We start from the raw sequence: 18,262 nt of genomic DNA on the forward strand, positions 1-18,262 counted from the left end.
CATAAACCACAATGAAATGATAAAGGGCAAACGTCACAATGGCCAACTGGAAAGTCCACAGTCTGTCGAAAGCCTTTGACCCTGGCTACCCACTAGCATCACCAGAGGTACTTTTACAACACTGGATTGCCAGACTCCACCTCTGGAGAATCTGACTTAATTGGTCCAGGGTGGGGCCCAGGCAGCAAAATATTTTAATAGCTGCTCAGGTGATTCTAATTTGATTCTAAGGTACAGCTGAGGCTGAGAACCACTGGTCCAAAAGAAATACTATTTGGTATCTTGCAGGAATGTATCTTCCCAAATCTTCTGATTTTTCAAAGAAAGTCAGAAATCTGAATTTTTCTGTGAAAACTTCTTATTTAAAAATGTTGGCTCAGCTTTGAAAAAGAAGCAAAATTGGAGCGTGCTTACTATGGGCTGTTGTTCTAAGCTCCTTATCCTCACAACAACTTTATGAGGTATTTATGTCTATTTTGCAGATGAGGAAACAGAAGCATGGAGAGGCTATGTAACACCCCAGGACCCATAGCTAGAAAGTGCCAGGCCATGATGCATTCCCAGGCAGTCTGGCTCCAGAGCCCATGCTTTTCTCCACAGAACCCATCTGCAGTCTGGATCTGGCCCACGGCCCAGCAGTTTGTGACTTCTGACAGGTGAGTAAGAGAAGAGGACCTGGGGCAGAGAAAGAAGGATCAGGCAGAGGGTGGGTGAGCTGCACAACTGCTGTGATCACACTTGTTGAATGAATGGAAGAATGGAGCTCTTTGCCATCTGCAGTGGCCTCCAGCGTCTCTGAAGCCCCACATAGCCCTGCCCAGGGAGTGGAGCCCAGAGGTTCTGCTTCCTACAAGGCCTAGCAGGTTCAGACTTGGTCTTCATCAAGATGCTACAAATAAATGGGCTCACCTGGGGCTGGGGCCATTGCTGAGGGATGCTTCAGGTTTTGTTTGTTGCCATGACTCACGGAAGGTGGGCGGCCATCACACCTTATGCCGTGGGCTGCAGGCTGGGTCCTGGAGGCATCTCCGTCTGAGGCTGGTGCGACCCACCCAGTGAGCACTGCTCCTATAGCCACCTTATAAGGGAATATTATCTTCCTGCAGGCTTTGGAGATGGGGCCGGGGTCATTCTGGGTAAGGCAAGAGAAAAGATTTAATCAATTGGTGGGATTGATTAAGGAGGGAAATGGCCATTTTTTTATGGGTCTCCTATGTGTGCTGCACTGTGCTAGGTGACTTTTATCCAATTTCTTAATTTGCACAATTCTGAGGGGTTAGTGTTAATTCTATTCTATAGATAAGGAAGTTGAGGCTTAGAGAAGTGAAGTAACTTGGCCAAGGTTTCATGGCTTGTAAATGGAGCTTTGATTTGAGTCCAGGTTGTTCTCTGGCCATTTATCTTCTCTAGATATATCCTAAGGCCCCTTCTTAAAATCTCACTCACCCTGGACACCAAGGCCTTACTGCCTTGCCCTAACAGGTCACAGCTGTACACAGGCTCAGTAGCACATTTATAGGTCATAGCCATCTTGGACAGATCAGACCAAGAGATGACAAGTCTACTGAGACATGTGGGTGTTTGTCCAGATCTGTTGCAGAGAGATTTGGGCCAGGCAGTTGTTAACACACCGATCATATAATGAATCTGTGGCCACCAGGTGAAAAATCATTTTAGTTGAATTAAGAACAGTTATGTGTTTTTATCCAGCTAAAAAAGCAGTGATTGTTTTCCAGCTTATTTTTAGCTTCATAAAAGTAGTTTAAAAATCAACATTCTTGTCTTTCATCTCTGCTAAGAACTCTTCTTCCTGCCGCTCTGCAGACAGGCTTACCAGGTGGCCTCCGTGCCTTTGTTTTTGTTGGTTGGCTTTTTTGTCTGTTCAACTCTGCTGGGATGGCATAGGCTGCATCCAGAGGAAGGCTCTACCCAGTCGGGGGTGTCTGAACTTGGGTGCTGGGGAGTCTCCTTCAAGAGCCCCAGGGGCCTAGACAGAGGCATTTCTTAGGAGGGTTCCATTTTGTGGAGTAGTCTGGGTAGTAGGTGGCTGGAACCTGGGAGGAGGTGGCTGCCCAGTCTTTAGCAAGAGGCCAGTTTTTAAAAAAAATTTATTTATTTAAATTAATTTCAAAAATACAGTACATTGGTTAGACATCTATATAGTTCATAAAACGATGCCCCAGTTGCTCCCTCCCTCGGCCCTCCACCTGGCCATCATATTAATGCTAACTACATTCCCTATGAGGTGACCTTTTGACTCTGGTGCTCCAGGCCCTTCTCAGTCAAGCCCTGCTTGGTCCAGCCCTTCAGCCTCCTTTGCCCTGCTTCTCTTCCTTACAGACCCAAGCACTTAGCAATTTCACTTTGTCACATGTACCTTTGCCTGGCCGTTTGCTCTTCTAGGATCACCTTTCCTTACTTGCATGGATAACCTGTGTGAAACAGCCCAGTGCTTGGTTAAAAAGCACACCTTTATTCCTTATTTGCTCACTTCTTCGGTATGTGAGAGCATTTTCCTTCCTGCTTTAGGGGAATTCTTAGATGCAGGAGGCACAATACCAAACCAGAGAAGTCTTTCGTCTGCATGCATGGAGGAAACAATATCTGAGGCCCATGGTAGAGGCAGTTGGTTGGGTTTTGACTTTCCGGCACCCAGAATCCCTGGGGATTCTCCTCTGCCCACCCCTAGTCCACTGTTTTGCATGAGACTCCTGCCTCTTAGAGGTGGAACACGTGACCCATCTAAGCCAGTCTGGTCATTGTGTTCCTTCAGCTACAGGGATTGATTTAGTCAGAGCCAGTGAGACATGCTGAGATATTGCTGAGGCTGCTGGACAAACCCAAGCCTTCCTTCTCCTGTACTTGAGTCTGGGCCTGATTCTTCAGCCTGCCCTCCACTCTGTGAGCTCTTCACAGCCTCCCTGTAAATGCCTCTTGAGCATAAGAAAGCCAAATTGGATTCAATTGCTGGCAGTCAGGGAGCTCGAGGGAAGGCATCCCTCAAATCTACAAATGTCCACCCCTAACTCCTGGGTTAGAGGAGCTCAATGCCTTTTCAGTTGCAGCTGGATGGAGCTAAAAGCCAGGGCCCCAGAGGAGAGAGGAGCGTTATGGTGAAGGTGCCTGGAGGAGGCGGATGCTTCATCTTGGCCTTGGATGGAACCACGGAAGTAGCTAGTTCAGTCCCTGAGTGAAATGCCAGTGAAGAGCAGGCTGGGCCCCCAGAGGGGCCTCCTAGCCCCAAACTTAATCCTTTTTGTTGAGACATGGAAGTGGGGATGGAAGAGTACAGGGGAAGGGAAGGAGGGACTGGCCCTTCTGGACTGGCACTGTGACCAGAACCACATTCCAACTGCCCAGAAGTGATTCCAAGAGTGGGGGGTGGGGAAGATGGTAAGAGGTAGAGGAGAGAGGCAGGCACAGGCCTTGGTGCTCACACCTGTCCTTCCCAGCAGAAAGGGTTAGGGGGCCTTGGGGTAAAGGGAGTGGAAAGAACATTGGCTTGGAGCCAGGTGGATGTAGGTTGGGATCTACCTCTGCCACTAATCAGCTGTGAGAGCTTGGGCAAATCACTTCACTTCTCAGAGCCCCAGTTTCCCTGCTGTAAAATAGGAATAATCCTACATACTTCCTGGGATTGTGATGAAGATTGAACAAGGGTGGATCATGTAAAATGCTCAAACTGGTGTTTGGCACAAGCAAACAGTCTACCAATCTTTGCTTTCATCGTTATGAAGAACAAGAGCCCCACTTCAGACCAAGTTGGGTAAATTCCTAAAAGAATTGGCCTAGGTTATGATTCTAGTTCTGAGCCAACAGGCCTTGGGTAATGGAACCTGGGCTTCCCCATTGGGTGTCAGTTTGCTCATCTATAAAGTGGGGCTGTAAACTCCTATTTCAAGAGTCGACATGAAGATTAAATGACATAATTCACAAAAAATGCTTAGCACCATGCCTGGTGCATAGCAGGTGCTCAGTTAATGTCAGTTTCATCCTCACTGCTTCCCATCTTTGTACTGAGTGTGGAAGAGCAGATGGTGTGGAGAGTAGCGAAGCCCAGATCTGAAGTCAGAGAACTAAGTTCTGCCCCAGGCTTGGCACTAAATTGCTGGGCTTTCTTTGGGTGGTGTCCTGACCTCTGGGTCTCAGTTGAACTCTCATTTGTTAAATGATGACTTTGGACTTGATGGTCCCGCTTCTGACTCTAAAATTTCATTCCGCGAAAGCAAAAATATTGCTTTTAAATAAAGGGCTGAAGGTAGCTGCTCCTTGTTTGGGATGGGACTGTAAAAGAAGGAGGCTGTACTTTCACTTTGGAAAACCCCCTGCAAGGCCCTTTTTGATTATGAAAGGTCAGGGTCTTCCCACCCCACCCTCTAGGGGCTTGGTCTGGAAGGAGAAGGTCATCACAAAGTGAAGGGCATGGTTCTGTGTAACGAGGAGGCGGAGTTTGGGAGTTATCTCTTGGCCGCTGGAGAGAGACATTGGAAGTCTCAGGACTTGGAACAGAGTGGAGATGAGCAAGGGGTTCCTCAGTAGAGTGGAGATTGGGACAGAGGGGCAGCCAGAGGTAGGGAGCAGCTGGCAGAGAGGGCCCCAGAAACTTCTGCACAGTAGGTGAAATATTCACTTTGACATTGCTGCTGGAAATGTTCACTCTGATATTGCTGCTGGTTAGGTCCAGAAATCTCTCTCCTTTCCCCAAATCTTTAGTAAGGTCTGCTGCACACACTGCCTTGTGTTTTGGGATTTTGGGGATGAGGCAGTCAGGGTAGAGGCTGCACACAAGAGCAGAGAGTGGCTGGCAGATGCAATGGAGATGTGGCTCAGGCCATGAGCAGAGCTAAGAGCGAAGAGACTGAAATTGGAATCCTCTGTAGGAGGTCTCAGAGACATCATGGAGGGCATTGGACTTCCTGGAGTATAGGGCATGGGGTTTTGAATGATTTTATTTTCAAATGAAGGCCACAATATGCCTAGAGGACATGGAGACTTTGGGTTCTGGTTTTATGTTTGTACAATGTGATCAGCATTGAGGAAAGGGCATCCCCATTGGATGGGAGTGGGTAGGGGAGTGGCATGACCCAGGCCTGGAGCTGAGAAGCATGAGACTGGAGTGGAGGACTGGTGGATGGTGTCGCTGCAGATGGCAATGGGTTTGGGTCACAAAGGACCTGGCATAGGAGCGGGGATGGCAGGGTACAGGTAAGAACTTGACTTTTTTCTATAGGAAATGGGGAGCCGTGGAAGACTTTATAGCATGAGATGGACAAGGAGCAGTGGCATGTAGTGAATGGACTGGGATGGGATGGGATGGAGACAGGCAAGGAAGTGGGGCATGAGCATTTGGTGTTGAGGACCATTCACTCTAGAGGGTTTGTTGTGGCCAAATCAACACAGGCAGGTTACCAAGGGCAGATGTGAGGCAGCCTCTTGTGAAAAAAGGACACCTGTGTAATGGCCATGGAGGCAGCCTGATTTCACCTGCGTCAATCACCCGCTTCCTCCCAGTCTCCACCTTTTCTGTGACTCAGCCCCTCTGAGGACTTAACTCAGAGTTGGGGGGAATTTTTAGTTTGTCGGTTTGGAAGTGACTTAGTTAAAAGGTCATGGCCAGGAGGAGAGGATCTCTTACCCAAGAACTTTTGTATAGTCCCCAAATCTACATGGGACAGAGCTAAGGCCCAGCTACCATAGCAGCTGAAACTAGGTCTAGAGAGGGAAAGGGACCAGTGCAGGCTTGAGTGGTTGGAGCAAAGGCCTGGGTTCAGTTCAAGTTCAGTCGTTCTGTGTGACCCTGGGTGAGTTTCTTCTCCCTGGGCCTCTCTTTTCTCATCTGTAAAATGGGGTAACCAAGTCTGCACTGAAAACTCAAATTTCTCCCATCCTCTTACTTCCTGGCCTTCCTTTCCCTTCCCATAGACCCCATCCTTGTCCAGGCCTTTGGTCACACGTAAGGTCCTGGATGTCTTTACAGCTCACAGGTGCTCTGCCACCTCTTCAGGCGGCTCTGACACTGGCTCTCCAACCCTCCTAGGACCCTGATTTCCTTGAGGACACTCCTTCTTAACATCACCATGCTCCACCAGGCTGTCCTCCTTGTTGCTGTCCCCTATAGACCTCCACATTCCCTAAAGACTGGCTCACATTCTTCCCTCCACCTGTTCCCACCATCATTCAGGGTGACTTTTGTGACCTCATGGATGACATGTATAGCACCCTGGCCACTTAGTTCCTGGAACTTCTCATCTCTAGTGACTCTACTCCCTTTAGTTGCCCACTGCTGTAGCCATTCGGACCTTGTCATCCCCAGGACTGCCATTTTGAAACCCCATCTCCTAACCCTCCTCCTTGGTGGTGACCACTTCCTGCCCTCCTGGGCCCTCTACACCTGCACTGAGACCCCTGGTGCAGTTTTTCCAAGCACCCCTTTTCTCTCTCCCTGCGCTCTATCTGCCCCCAAAGCCTCCAGTCCTGATCCCTCCACCTTCTTCTCTCCGATGCTTGCTCACTTGATCATCACTGAAGAAAATTGTTGCTCAGTGGGACATGGCCACTGCAGATCCATGGTTTCCAGTCTCAGCACTTCCCTTCAAGCCCTTTTCTTGCTGTGGGTTGTCCCCTCTCCAGGCCCTCATTACCTAGCCTGGCCTTCACCACCCTCCTTAGGGCCCCTAGCTGCTTCCTACCCCTCACACAGACAAGGTGACCTTGCCTGTGACCTCATCGAGACCCCCAGGCCTTAGTGGGAACACCCTTGGTTTCTCACCCCTACTCATCCACCCCTGTCACTCCATCTTTGCCTTCTGTCCTCTGGTCTCCAGGTTGAGGTCTCCTGCCTGGTGCACGGCTGCTCTCTCCACTCTCTTCTGGACCCTGTTCTCTCCCATCTCTCCTGGGACTTCGCATCTTCAATAATCTCCATTCTTTCTAAGACCTTCACCTCCCTTCTCTGTCTCAGCCCTCACAGCCTATTGTGTCTAAGTCTTCACATCTCAAAATAAAGGATCCCAACGCCCCCATCCCCTTGAACCAGCATCTTTTCTCTAGGTGCCAAGCTCACCTTTGGCTGGGGACCTCCCAGGTGTGGTCAGCTAACATGTTTTCATTTCCCCACTTCGTTGCCATCTCCACTTCTCATCATACTGCAGAAGGATACCAGTGACCTCATTGCTAAGTTCAACGGTTAACCCATTACACCTTAGCTTATGCCTCCTACAATTTTTTTCTTTTTGGAAAGTTCTTCTCTCTTCTGTGTTAGAGCCTTCCAGTGGCCTCCCCTACTGTCATTCTTCCCTGTTTTTTTTTTAAAAGAACCCAGATCTTCTTCAGGAAATTAATGTGCTCTGCTAAGAGGCCACATTTCCCAATTTTCCTTGTACCTGGGGGTGGCCAGTGAGGTGTAAGTGAAAGCTATGGGGAAGGGTGAGAAAGCTTCCAGAAAAGCTCTTCAAAAGAGTCTCGGCAATCTCAGCCAGGAGGCAAATCTACTTTTGCTTCTTTCTTTTTCTTGATGTTGGAACATCAACGTGATGGCTAGAGCCACAGCAATAATCTTGTCATCATGAAATGACCTTGAATGTGGAAATCAGGTTTAAGAATAGCAGAGCAAGAGATAGAAAAGCCTGAGTCTCTGATGATGGGCTCCCTCCCTCCATATTTCTTTTATGTAGGAGAAAACAAAAACTGTATTTTGATTAAGCCACTGAATTGGATTCTCTGTTGCTTGTAGCAGAATCCAATTCTAGACTATGTAATTTCAGAATCATTTCCTGTCTTTCCTCGTACAGGGTGCTTCTTCTCTGTCTCCATTAGTCCTCAATTTCCTGCTTCTAAAATATAGGGACCCCCAGGCTTCTGTTCTGGGTCTCCCATTTGTTTCTGTATCCCTTACTTCCTGTGTAATTTTGTCCTTGCTTGTGACCTCACTTCATATGCTTGTGACTTCCAATTTGCAGAACAGACTCTCTAAGACCCACATACTCCAATATCAAACCAGGATGTTTCACAGAACCCTCAAGCTCAGTGGCCTGCAAGTTTTTCCTCATGTGATCACCCCCTCCCAGATCCCTCAGCTCAGCTGGTGAATTTTCATCCACTTAGTTGGCCAAGATGCAAACCCAGGAGTCATTTTCCTCTTTTTCTTCATCCTCTTACCTCTGACTTTTCATGTGCAATAATTCATCAGGATTGAGAAATTTACCATTTTACATCGTTAGGATGATGGTCATTACCAAAAACCAAAATGATAAGGATTGGCAAAGATGTGGATACATTGGGACCCTAGTGCATTACTAGGTGGGAATGTGAAATGGTGCAGCCATTGTGGAAGGCAGTATGGCGGTTCCTCAAAAAGTTAAGCACAGAATTACCATATCATCCAGCAGTACCACTTCTAAGTATACATCCCAAAGAATTGAAAGCAGAGTCTCAATAATGAGATAGTTGTATACCCATGTTCATAGTAGCATTATTCACAATAGCCAAAAGCCACCCAAATGTCCATTGACAGATGAATAGATAAAGTGTGGTGTACACATACAATGGAATATTTTTTAGCCTTAAGAAGGAAGGAGATTTTGACACATGCTACAACATTGATGAACCTCGAAGACATCATGCTAAGTGAAATAAGCCAGTCAAAAAAAGAATAAGTGGAATTCTAGGATTCCACTTAAATGAGGTACAGTAAGTCTTCACTTAACGTCGTGGATAAGTTCTTAGAAACTGCAACTTTAAGCAAAACAAGAATAATGAAATTAATTTTACCATAAGCTAATTGATATAAACAAGAGTTAAGTTTCTACAGCGTATTTCTGGTCACAGAAACATCACCAAACTTCTAAACAAAGCTGCAAAACAATTCTAATATTAAAGATTGAAATAAATGTAAGAATACATTTAAGAAAGATTAATAAAAACAATTAAGATCATCATTTTCCAATCCTCTTATTCCCAAGTTATGGGTGGCCAGAGCCTATCCAGCAGGATAGATGGCGAGATCTGTCCTAGATACATGGCGAGATTTGTCCTAGACCAGACATCCTTCCATCACAGGGTGTGGGAGGAAATCGGAGTCCCCAGAGGAAACCGGAGTACCCAGAGAAAATCCGCACAGATGTGGGGAGAACATGCAAACTTCACACAGTCAGTGGTCTTGGCCTGGAATCAATTTTTTTTCTCATCAACATAATAATGAAATGGCATTGAACAAAATGATATTATTCAAGGACCTGCTGTGCTAGAATACTCAAAAGCATTGAGACAGAAAGTAGAATGGTGGCTGCCAGTGGCTGGGGAGTGAGAACGGGGAGTTAGCATTTAATGGGTACAGAGTTTCAGTTGTGGAAGACAGGCAAGTTCTGGAGATGGATGGTGATGATGGTCGCACAACAATATAAATATACTTAATGCCACAAAACTGTACACTTAAAATGGTTACAATGTAAATTTTCTGTTATATATATTTTACCGCAATTGAAAAAAAAAAAGATCTACATTATCACTTCCTAAATCGTCTCAGAACCATTCTTTGTTTCCTTCGTAGCTTTCGATTCTCAGTGGGATCACTGCAGAACCTTCTCACTGATGTCTCTGCCTTCAGTTTTGCTCTCAGCGTTCACAGCCCAATCCCCTCTTAATCAGAGTGTTTTTTATAAACCGCAAATGTGTTCATGTCATTTCCTCCCACAGAACCCTCCAGGACTCCCAGTTGCCAATGTGACTAATTCTAAGCCTGGCTTCAAGTCCCTGATCTGCTGCATCTATCTTTTCAGCCTACATCTCCCTCTTTTTGGTCCAGAAATTCCTTAAGTGCCCTGGGATGTTTCACACCTCTCTGCCTTTGCAGATGCTGTTCCCTGTGCCTGCAAGCTCACAACGATACCTCTGCCTTCTCTCCTCAGCACAGCCCATTCATCCTTTAAAAGGCTGCTCTAGAGTCTTTTCCTCTGTGACATACTCTTTCAGCATTTGATTGGATCCTGTCTTGTCTTCAGTTCTGTTATAAGGATTAGTCTTTCCTCTTCCATGTGTTAGTGAAAAAGTTCCTTGGTGGCAGAGACTATGGCCTCAGTTCTTCTGTTTCCCAGCCTGGAATCCAGGGCTGGCTGCCTGGAAGAAAGGCAGAAGTGGACATTTAGTGAGCAACTTTGTGCCAGGCCCTCTCACATCTGCCATGTCCTTTCATCCTTCTGATGACTCTGAAAAGCGCATTATCATTCCAATTCTATAGATGAAGTGGCTGCAGTTCAGAAGGTCAAGGTGCTGAGAGTGAGGGTTTGAACCCAGGCCAATCAGACTCTCAAACTCGTGCTCTGCTTCTGGCCAAAGCCTGGGCCCTAGAAAGACTCCGTGGGTTGGACTGGACTGAATGGACACATTCCCAGAGCATGTCTCCCTTACATGTGGCAGAGTTTGATTTTTCCAGCAAACTTGAGTACATGCAAGTTGGAGGTGGCAACGAGGGGAAATAGCTTGTGTTGGTCCTGGCACCGGGTCTGGGGAAGCGTCCAGGGCTGTGGAGGCTAGGTGGAGAGTTGGGCGTCATTGGGGCAGTAGGCGAGTCTCCCTGGTCATCCCAGGAAGCCCTGGGCTGTGCCGGCTGTCCCAAGGCCATGACTCTCTTCTGCAGTAACGAGTCACATGTTTTGAAAAAATTTAAAATCTAAGACAATTCCTGTCACCGTTTAGGCTCTCATTTTCCTCATCTAAAAAAATGGGAATTTACATAGTTATTGCTCAGATTTTTGGGGACAGATTCTTTGCAAGGATGGCTGCGACAGTGCCTCAATGACGAAAAAGTCCTGTGCCCTTTTGAGAGGCTTTGCATCTTCTCAGGGAGCCTGTGGCACAGAGTTGAGGAAGGATGATCCCTAGTCCCAGTTTACAGATAAGAAAGATGGAGCCTTTGGCCATGGATGGGTTTGCTCTCTTCTCAAGGCTAGTGAGAAAGGGAGCTGGGACCATTTGAGGTTTTAAACCACGTCCAGCAGGCTTTCTATTTGACTTTAGCCAACAGATGGAAGCCAGCAGATAAGAGGCTAAAGAACTGGCATTTAGGGCTAAGGGATAGGGAGTTTAATGGTGAGGGAATGAGCATTGGGGGAAGATCATTGAAATATTAGTTTAGAGGACCAGAGAGGGAAAGCAGTTGCCCAAAGTCACAGAGTAGATTGGTGGCAGAGCAAAGTCTAGAACTTAGCTGCAATGACCGGGCAATGAAAAAAAAGAGAAAAAAAAAAAAAAAAGAAAAAAGAAACTCCACTTGACACTATTCATTGCATCTACTCCGTATGTACTAATACAGTTAATTCTCCCAGCAGCCTAAAGAGGTAAGTACCTCTACGATCATTTTCAGATGTAGTAATGGAAGCTCACACAGGTGGCCCCACCTGTCCAGAGCTCACACTTGGTTAGTGGGAAGCCAACATTTGAACCCAGGTTTGACACCACAGTGGGTGTTCTTAGCCATTCTATCCCACCTCCGCACTTGCCCATGTGTGCATCAGTCTATAAATGTAGCATATTGATCATGGGCTTTGAAGCTCCAGGGAGCTGGGTCAGGGCAGATGGCCAGGCTGGTTGCCGGGTGCCAGCTGTCAGGCTCTCAGCCCATGGGCAGCCAGGTGTGCAAAGACTCCATCAAAAGGAGTGTGGGGTGTGGAGAATGTGCTGGCTGGGGGCATCAGGAGGTGAATGCTCACCACCGAGACCTTGGTTTTCCCATCATGAAATATAGATGTTAACTGATTTCTAAGGTGCTTCCCAAACCCACATTCCTGGCCTCCCCACTTAAGGGGCTTCTGGGTTGAGGTTTGGTGGGGGTGCCAGCGGGCCCCTCCCCCTCCCCCAAGGTGTGAGCCACCCAGGGAACTGGGGCCGGCTGTCATGGCAACCCTGTGCTGTGAAATGACGTAATTGGAGTTCCAAACGTGTGAAATCAAATACAACATCCGCAAACACAGCCTGGGGGTCGGCATGGCAACCGTAGGGCACCAGGACGGGCAGGCGCTCCCCGCCCACAGCAGTCAGCCTGGCTTGGCCACCTGGGCGGGCACAGAAGGCAACTGCTCCCTCTCCTGGGGCATCTGCAAGACCCTCTTCTGCTACCTGCTTCTCTCCTCTTCTTCCTCCTTTTCTTGCTTCTCTGGGAGGCAGGGTACCCAGCTGGTTAGGGAATTGACTCTAGCATCAGACAGATCTGGGTTCATGTCTTGACACAGAGCAGCTGTGAGGTCTTGGGCAATCAGCTTTACTTCTCGAAACTTCCTTGCGTTTATGTGAGCTATCATCCTGTACTTTCTCTTCTTTCTTCCTCTCTGTGGTTCCTTTCCCTGCCTTTTACTCTTAGGGTACCTGCAGGCCCCAGGAGTGACAATGGCCTGGAGCTTAGACACCCAGGCTATCAGTCAGCCCTGTATGGTTTTGCCACGTGATCTCATTCTTAGGTCTTCCTTTCCTTGGACCTGGGTCCTTTCTGCTATAAAATAACATGGCCCATCCACCTCTTTCAGAGTGTGGCCCACAAGCCGTTTGTATCAACATCACCTAGGTGCCAGGTTAAAAGTGTAGATTTCAGGACTGTCCTCCTTGATATTTTGATTCAGTAGATCTGGGGTAGGATCCAGGAATCTGAGTTTTAACAGACTCTCCAGGTAAACCTAAGGGTCACCCCAGTGAGAAAATCCCTGGACTAGATGGTTCCTATGCCTGGCTCTGATTGGCCCCCAAGACCCAATGCCTGGCACTGATTGGCTACCTTCTGGGTTCCCTCTTTATTCTGTAGCACTGTTGTCAACAGGCTAGGGCAACTTTCCTCTAGTTTCTATCTCTGTCTCTCCCATTCATTCAATCAATGGCTTGAATGTTACTTGTGCCAGACCCTAGGCCAGATACTTTCCCACCTCAGTGAAGAACTGGTGCTGTTCTATATGTTTGGGGGTGTGCGACTGAGAAGGTAGAGACTCGAAAGCCACTGTCTCTCTGTGATTCAGTTTCTCCCTGTATAAATGGAGAAAATTATGTGATAATGAGAATGTCCTGCCACTTCTGAGCTGGTGTGGGGCTCAGGTGAGAGGATGCTGGGCACTGTGCTGGATGCTTCGCATGGTTAACTCATGCTCCCAATAACTTTTAAGGTAGGGCTCTTCCCTTCCATTTTATAGTTGAGGAAACTGAGGCTCAGAGAGATGACTTGACTTATCTGAGGTCACTCAGTAAATAACCAGTTTGGAATTTACACTCTCCCTGGGCACCGCACTTCCTCCAACTACTGTTCTTCTTCTCCTTCTCCCCAACCCGTCCTTCTTCCCCCTGGAACTCCCCCTTCTCCCTCTTCCTCATCTATTTCCCATCGAAAGATCTAGAGAGACTTTTCTGTGCTTGCTATTTCTAGGCCTTCATTCTTTACCCCTCTGCTGTCTGTTTTCTCCACTCCCGAAACCCACCAAGCTTCCCAAGGACCTTCCCGAGGCAAAACCCAATGGTCTTGACCTCTGGGCAGTGTCGATGCTGGAGGTTGTTCCCTCTTCCTGCCAGTGCACTCTCCTCCGAGGCTTTACTTTTCCCACCTCTCCTGGGGTTCCTTAATCTTTTAATTGAAAGGATTTAAAAAAACCCAAACATTTGTTGAACAACTGCCATACATCCGCTCTGCTGAGTTGGAGGGATGCATGGGGAACAGATACTTGAAGTCCTTGTCCTCCTGAGCGGGGAGCACCGTGGGCTTTCCCTGGCTGCACCTCTCTCCTGCTCTCGGCTGGGGGATGCCGGCGTTCCCCCTCCTCACTCTTCTGTTGGCGGCTCCTCTTTGCTCGTGCCTTCTTGACAGTCTTGCTTCCATGGCCTGGGCCCCCAACCACAGCTTGAAGGATCCCCAGCCCCAGTCCAGAACACTCTTTAATGAGCTCCAGCCTGGGATGTCCATAGGTCACTTGGATTCCACCACCTGCCCCTCCAGGCATCCCCTCTAGTCTCTCTTCTATAAAGTTGCCACGGCGCTTTCTCTAAGTTACACTAGTCCAACTGTGACTGCTCAGTGCCACAAGGTGGAATCTTTAATCTTTTACCTTCCTAACTCCTACTCATCCTGTGAGACTCAGTCCAGGCATCACTTCCTCCCGGAAATCCTCCAGGATTGATTAAGTGACTGCTCTGTGCGCCTCAGCACACAACGCTAGAGGATCTCCTCCAGCACTGCAGGATCCTTGAGCCCAGGGCCTGGCACAGAGTAAGGTACCTGTGAATATGCCTTGACCAGAGGCCAATGGCTGTAAGAGCTCTGCAAATACCTAGTCCAAACCTCTTGTTCTACCATTGGGACCATGGAGACCCATAGTCTCCAGTGGAAATAGTGGCAGGTGCCTGGATTCCATTTCAGAGTCTGTCCCATCAAAGCACAAAGCCAGGATGGTGAGAGGCTACTGATGAAACACTGCTTGGGCACCCCGAATTATCCCGCTTATTTTCCTCTGAATGAATGCAGTCAGTTCTTTGCATTTGTCTGGGGAGATATTCCTCACAGCCAGTAGACAAATATTCACAGTGCCTACTGTGTGCCAAGCGCTTGGCCTAGTACTTTCATGTTTTCTTACTTTTGTTGTCTCGGGGGAGGAGCCAGGAGAGAGGTGGAGGCCAGAGGATTGCCTCGAAGGCAGAATCATGTGTGTGGCACCTTGGCTACTCCCCTGAGTGCGGGTGCCTGTTGAGGTTTGCACTGTACGGTGGATATGCTGGTTGGACCCCAAGGTACTGAACTTGGGTATAGAGTAACTGGAGCCCCATGAGGGTGCAGAGCTGGGTAATTGGAGAGAGTATTTGGAGCACCAAAAGCACTTGATCTCCGACCACAGCTTCTTCTACTGCTGGGCCCAGCTAGATAGGTGGGCCCAGCTTAGCCAAGGGATCAAGGGCCTGGGTTCTCTTGAGTCCCATGTGGGTGAGCATCTCCAGGATGGGATATGTTGCAGCAAGGTGCTCCAGTACCCAGCATGGGCCCCGGCACTAAGGAGGCCATCGTATATGGATGTTGAGAGGCTTCTACCACTAGTGTGACCTTGGAGATGGCCATGTCACTTGGACCTCAGTCTCCTAGTTGCAGAATGAGGGTCCTTGCCCTTTCCAGTGGACATGGCTTAAAGACTGTAAGGTTGAGCACTTATTGTCTGTCACGCCCTGCTCTAATGCTTCACATGAACCAAATCATTCAGTCCTCACAACTACCCTTTGAGGTTGCTACTATTTCAAGCCCCACTTTACAGATGAGGAAATCGAGGCCCAGAGAGGTTAAATAGCTCACCAAAGGTCCTGCAGCGGGTGAGCGGTGGAGTCAGGATTTGAACCCAGGCCATCTGGCTTCATGCTCCTAACCGCTAGACTCTGTGGCCTTTTTCATTGCTTTCCCATTGCCATGGGATAAAATCCAACTTCCTTACTGTGGCCCATGAGTGCTCTGTGTTTTGGGCCTCCCATGGCCACCCAATACACCATCCCTACAAGCCTCGCTATCAATACTATTTGCTGGATGAATTAGTTAAGTGTACACATGATTTGAAGAAATTAGTTTTAAAAATTATTTAGGGTTTGCACACCTACTTTCAAAAGTTTTGGGGATTGCTTGCAAAGCAGAACATGAGGAAAGTAGATAATTAAAGGGGAAATTGCAGCAAAATACACTGAAGTCAGCAGAGGACCAGTATGTTAGGCTGTGTCACACAGGACTCTCAGCTGTCAAGACGCAACTAACAGCAATCACCAGGAGGGAAGTGAAAGAGTGGCTTTGCATCTGAGTTTCACTCTGCATCTGAGTTTCCTTATCTATAAAATGGGGATATAATCATGTTTACCTTACAGATTTGTTGAGAGCATTAACTGAATTATTACGTGTTAACAGCTTAAAATAGTATCTGGCATGGAGTTGGGGCACTATACGAGAAAGCTGCTGCTGCTGTTATTATTTTTACCATTATTATTACATGTGTGGTTGGAGCTAGAACTTCATTTCTGGGACTCGATTGAAGGAAGGATGTCAATAGGGAATATCTTAGTTTGACCAAGGATATGCAAAGGGCAAATACGTTTAAGACATGAATCTAATTTAAAGGTGGTATTTATTCCTGTCTTGTCCTTTGATTTTCATCGGGCTCACTTCTTCTTCCCTATTCTTCTATGGGAGCGGTGGGAGCCAACCCACTTCCCAGGGCAGTGAGGACCTGCCCTTTCTGTTCAGACTGGAGAGCTGGGAGCCTCTCAGCTTCCCAGACAGGGCTCATGGCACCCCTCCCCCAGTCTTGGCAGCTGGCCCTGGGACAGTTGTGGGGCAGGAGCACTGAAATGGTAAAGGTTCAAGGCTGATCCATGGTGGCTGTGTTCCTGTCAGTTCCACCTGCTTGTTTGAGCAGAAGACATAATGGACACCTGGGCCAAGTCTCCTATAGAGCTTTCCTGGTGTTTGGGAGATGCTGAGTCCTGGGCCACTAGTGGGCTGGAGCAGGGGTTGGGAGAGTGGACGGTGGGATCAGGGAGGCAGGGGAAGGCTGGCCTGACCAAAGCTGTGGACTTGAGAGTCAGGTCTTATCCTGCTCCTGCCACTGACCTTGAAAAAGTCACTTCCTCACCCAGAACTCCGTTTCTTTGTTTCTAAGATGGAGATTATAATCCTGTCCTTGAAGGATCCTTGTGAATGAAATAGGACCATAGGTATATGAGTGAGTAAAAGGTCTGGACCATACAAAGCCTGGAATAAATAGTGATTGCTGTTATAATTAATACCAGGGACTGTCACCAACTGAATCAACATGCTGTGTCTACATCCCTAAGAAGTAGACACATGAGAAAGCCTAGCTTTCTATCTCTTGGACCACAGGGAATGGTTCAGGAATAGACATGAAACCCAAGCAGGGCTAATGAAACCAAGTTCTGGGACTTTTGTTGGAACCCTTGGGAAGGCAAGGTCCTCTTGCTGCTGGGATTGATAAGAGAATAAGTGGCCAGCTGGAGTTGCTGGTGGTCATCACGTCTCCATGAAGAGACAGACTATCCACCTGAGGATTAGGCTGGTCTGGAGGGAGAGAGAGGGAGACTGAAGTCTGAGGTAATGGTTTGATGTAATGCAGCCAGTCTTGCCTGAAGCCAAAGCAGACTCATGAATGTGAGTCAATATTCTTTCCTTTATTGTTTCTGTCACTTGTAATCAAAATGGTCCTGATTAATGAAGGTCAGTTCAGGGCCTTGACAAGCTTGGTAGATTTTGTTCTGAAATGGCTAATTCTGGAGCAGTGGAATAGACCCAGCCATTAGATGAGCCAAGAAATATGCTTCCTAGAATGCAGTTTGGCAAAAGGGAGGCTTCATGAGGGTTACATGATTGAGGAGACAGTGGTAGCCCTGGATATATCAATGGAATTTGTTCATTCATTTGACCGTTATAAAGGCCTTATTGAATACCTACTGTGTGCCAGAGAGTGGGCATGACATCATACCTGTCCTCATGGAACTTAGTGGGAAGATACACAAACATCAAGTGATAACCGGTGCCCTGGGTGAAACTGGTAGAAAAGGACAGGTGGCTCTGGGTGGGTGTTGAGAAAGCTTTTCTGATGAAATGATATTCAAGCTGAATCTGAAGAAGGAGAAAAGTTGCCCGATGGGGGCGGGGGAGGAGGGTGTGCTAAGAAGGTGGGCTGAAGTGTTTAAGGAACTGGGAGAAAGGAAATGCCTCTCTCTGCAGTGGGGACAGTAGGTGGGAGGGAGGGAGGCAAAGTGGGGCCTGGAGACCACTGGGAGTCTTTAAAGAGAGAACGGTGGCAGAGATGGAGAGCAAGGAGTCCATGCTGGCCTGGGAAATTCAGGAAACAGGGAGGGGAGGAGAGAGTGGAGTGGAGGAACCAGGAAAGGGAACAAGGTGAAGGCACTGTTGAGGGTCACAGGAGTGTTTGAGGTGGCCTTCAGGTGGAGGCAGGGGTTAGAATCTTCCAGAAAGAAAGGCTGCCCAGGGAGAGGGCTATGGCTCAAGGGCGGGGAAGAGCACGGGGAAGGAGACTAGGTGAGAATGAGTATTCCCTTTTAAATTCCCAGCGTCCAGGTCAAGGACATCACTTACAACCCCAGGAGCCCACCTGTGCCTCGTTCCATTCTTTAGCCATCCCTCAAAAGAAATCGCTATCCTGACTTCTATCGACATAGATTAATTTTGCCTACTTTTGTATTTTATTAAATGTAATCACACAGCATGCATTCTTTTTGTGTCTGGCTTCTTTCTCTC

At 47.8% G+C, this 18,262-nt stretch overlaps 1 long non-coding RNA gene across 1 annotated transcript in view; it reads left to right on the forward strand.

Moving 5' to 3' along the window:
- The first annotated feature begins 489 nt into the window (after nt 1–489).
- Nucleotides 490–18,262, forward strand: part of LOC111738213 — a 71,609-nt gene continuing 53,836 nt past the window's right edge. Inside the window, exon 1 of the long non-coding RNA XR_002779779.1 lies at nt 490–656. This is a non-coding gene — a long non-coding RNA (uncharacterized LOC111738213). The remainder of the gene's footprint in view (nt 657–18,262) is intronic.

This window comes from Pteropus vampyrus, unplaced genomic scaffold (genome assembly GCF_000151845.1).
Source record: "Pteropus vampyrus isolate Shadow unplaced genomic scaffold, Pvam_2.0 Scaffold36, whole genome shotgun sequence".
Lineage (NCBI taxonomy): Eukaryota > Metazoa > Chordata > Mammalia > Chiroptera > Pteropodidae > Pteropus > Pteropus vampyrus.